Source organism: Prenolepis imparis, unplaced genomic scaffold, assembly GCF_030444845.1.
Source record: "Prenolepis imparis isolate NDT839.2.m4 unplaced genomic scaffold, iyPreImpa1.0 SCAF_6, whole genome shotgun sequence".
Lineage (NCBI taxonomy): Eukaryota > Metazoa > Arthropoda > Insecta > Hymenoptera > Formicidae > Prenolepis > Prenolepis imparis.
In genome coordinates this window covers 7,181,284-7,185,382 of record NW_028141164.1, presented here as the reverse complement: position 1 = coordinate 7,185,382, position 4,099 = coordinate 7,181,284, and positions in this window count along the sequence as shown.

Here is a 4,099-nt window from a genome sequence, read left to right as displayed (position 1 = left end):
AAATTTGTACGCTGGTGTCTGTTTGGTACCAAATGATTCTGTAATCAATGTACTATTAAAATGTATAATCGATGAATTTTTGGCTCGTCTTAAAATATTAGAAATTCATACTTTTTTGACGCGGACCCTGTGCGACGCATCCTTATTTTATGTTTATCAAGTTAAAAAATTTGTACGCTGGTGTCTGTTTGGTACCAAATGATTGTGTAATCAATGTACTATTGAAATGTATAATCGATGAATTTTTGGCTCGTCTTAAAATATTAGAAATCGATACTTTTTTACCGCTGACCCTATGCGACGCAACATTATTTTAAGTATATCAAGTTAAAAAATTTGTACGCTGGTGTCTGTTTGGTACCAAATGATTCTATAATCAATGTATTATTAAAATGTATAATCGATGAATTTTTGGCTCGTCTTAAAATATTGGAAATCGATACTTTTTACCGCTGACCCTATGCGACGCAACATTATTTTATAAATATCAAGTTAAAAAATTTGTACGCTGGTGTCTGTTTGGTACCAAATGATTGTGTAATCAATGTACTATTGAAATGTATAATCGATGAATTTTTGGCTCGTCTTAAAATATTAGAAATTGATACTTTTTTGACGCGGACCCTGTGCGACGCATACTTATTTTATGTTTATCGTATTAAAAAATTTGTACGCTGGTGTCTGCATGGTACCAAAAGATTCTGTAATCAATGTACTATTAAAATATATAATCGATGAATTTTTGGCTCGTCTTAAAATATTGGAAATCGATACTTTTTACCGCTGACCCTATGCGACGCATCCTTAATTTATGTATAGCAAATGAAAAAGTTTGTACGCTGGTGTCTGTTTGGTACCAAATGTTTCTGTAATAAATGTACTATTAAAATGTATAATCGATGAATTTTTGGCTCGTCTTAAAATATTAGAAATTGATACTTTTTTGACGCGGACCCTGTGCGACGCATAGTTATTTTATGTTTATCGCATAAAAAATTTGTACGCTGGTGTCTGCATGGTACCAAAAGATTCTGTAATCAATGTTCTATTAAAATGTATAATCGATGAATTTTTGGCTCGTCTTAAAATATTGGAAATCGATACTTTTTACCGCTGACCCTATGCGACGCAACCTTATTTTATGTATGTCAAGTTAAAAAATTTGTACGCTGGTGTCTGTTTGGTACCAAATGATTGTGTAATCAATGTACTATTGAAATGTATAATCGATGAATTTTTGGCTCGTCTTAAAATATTAGAAATCGATACTTTTTACCGCTGACCCTATGCGACGCAACATTATTTTATGTATATCAAGTTAAAAAATTTGTACGCTGGTGTCTGTTTGGTACCAAATGATTCTATAATCAATGTACTATTAAAATGTATAATCGATGAATTTTTGGCTCGTCTTAAAATATTGGAAATCGATACTTTTTACCGCTGACCCTATGCGACGCAACTTTATTTTATTAATATCAAGTTAAAAAATTTGTACGCTGGTGTCTGTTTGGTACCAAATGATTGTGTAATCAATGTACTACTGAAATGTATAATCGATGAATTTTTGGCTCGTCTTAAAATATTAGAAATCGATACTTTTTTACCGCTGACCCTATGCGACGCAACATTATTTTATGTTTATCAAGTTAAAAAATTTGTACGCTGGTGTCTGTTTGGTACTAAATGATTCTATAATCAATGTACTATTAAAATGTATAATCGATGAATTTTTGGCTCGTCTTAAAATATTAGAAATTGATACTTTTTTGACGCGGACCCTGTGCGACGCATACTTATTTTATGTTTATCGTATTAAAAAATTTGTACGCTGGTGTCTGCATGGTACCAAAAGATTCTGTAATCAATGTTCTATTAAAATGTAAAATCGATGAATTTTTGGCTCGTCTTAAAATATTAGAAATTTATACTTTTTTGACGCGGACCCTGTGCGACGCATCCTCATTTTATGTATAGCAAATGAAAAAGTTTGTACGCTGTTGTCTGCTTGGTACCAAAAGATTCTGTAATCAATGTACTATTAAAATGTATAATCGATGAATTTTTGGCTCGTCTTAAAATATTGGAAATCGATACTTTTTACCGCTGACCCTATGCGACGCAACCTTATTTTATGTATGTCGAGTTAAAAAATTTGTACGCTGGTGTCTGTTTGGTACCAAATGATTGTGTAATCAATGTACTATTGAAATGTATAATCGATGAATTTTTGGCTCGTCTTAAAATATTGGAAATCGATACTTTTTACCGCTGACCCTATGCGACGCAACCTTATTTTATTAATATCAAGTTAAAAAATTTGTACGCTGGTGTCTGTTTGGTATCAAATGATTGTGTAATCAATGTACTATTGAAATGTATAATCGATGAATTTTTGGCTCGTCTTAAAATATTGGAAATCGATACTTTTTACCGCTGACCCTATACGACGCATCCTTAATTTATGTATAGCAAATGAAAAAGTTTGTACGCTGTTGTCTGCTTGGTACCAAAAGATTCTGAAATCAATATACTATTAAAATGTATAATCGATGAATTTTTGGCTCGTCTTAAAATATTAGAAATTGATACTTTTTTGACGCGGACCCTGTGCGACGCATCCTTATTTTATGTTTATCGTATTAAAAAATTTGTACGCTGGTGTCTGCATGGTACCAAAAGATTCTGTAATCAATGTTCTATTAAAATGTATAATCGATGAATTTTTGGCTCGTCTTAAAATATTAGAAATTGATACTTTTTTGACGCGGACCCTGTGCGACGCATCCTTATTTTATGTATAGCAAATGAAAAAGTTTGTACGCTGTTGTCTGCTTGGTACCAAAAGATTATGTAATCAATGTACTATTAAAATGTATAATCGATGAATTTTTGGCTTGTCTTAAAATATTGGAAATCGATACTTTTTACCGCTGACCCTATGCGACGCAACCTTATGTTATGAATGTCAAGTTAAAAAATTTGTACGCTGGTGTCTGTTTGGTACCAAATGATTGTGTAATCAATGTACTATTGAAATGTATAATCGATGAATTTTTGGCTCGTCTTAAAATATTAGAAATCGATACTTTTTTACCGCTAACCTTATGCGACGCAACATTATTTTATGTATATCAAGTTAAAAAATTTGTACGCTGGTGTCTGTTTGGTACCAAATGATTCTATAATCAATGTATTATTAAAATGTATAATCGATGAATTTTTGGCTCGTCTTAAAATATTGGAAATCGATACTTTTTACCGCTGACCCTATGCGACGCAACATTATTTTATGTATATCAAGTTAAAAAATTTGTACGCTGGTGTCTGTTTGGTACCAAATGATTCTGTAATCAATGTACTATTAAAATGTATAATCGATGAATTTTTGGCTCGTCTTAAAATATTAGAAATTGATACTTTTTTGACGCGGACCCTGTGCGACGCATCCTTATTTTATGTTTATCAAGTTAAAAAATTTGTACGCTGGTGTCTGTTTGGTACCAAATGATTGTGTAATCAATGTACTATTGAAATGTATAATCGATGAATTTTTGGCTCGTCTTAAAATATTAGAAATCGATACTTTTTTACCGCTGACCCTATGCGACGCAACATTATTTTAAGTATATCAAGTTAAAAAATTTGTACGCTGGTGTCTGTTTGGTACCAAATGATTCTATAATCAATGTATTATTAAAATGTATAATCGATGAATTTTTGGCTCGTCTTAAAATATTGGAAATCGATACTTTTTACCGCTGACCCTATGCGACGCAACATTATTTTATAAATATCAAGTTAAAAAATTTGTACGCTGGTGTCTGTTTGGTACCAAATGATTGTGTAATCAATGTACTATTGAAATGTATAATCGATGAATTTTTGGCTCGTCTTAAAATATTAGAAATTGATACTTTTTTGACGCGGACCCTGTGCGACGCATACTTATTTTATGTTTATCGTATTAAAAAATTTGTACGCTGGTGTCTGCATGGTACCAAAAGATTCTGTAATCAATGTACTATTAAAATATATAATCGATGAATTTTTGGCTCGTCTTAAAATATTGGAAATCGATACTTTTTACCGCTGACCC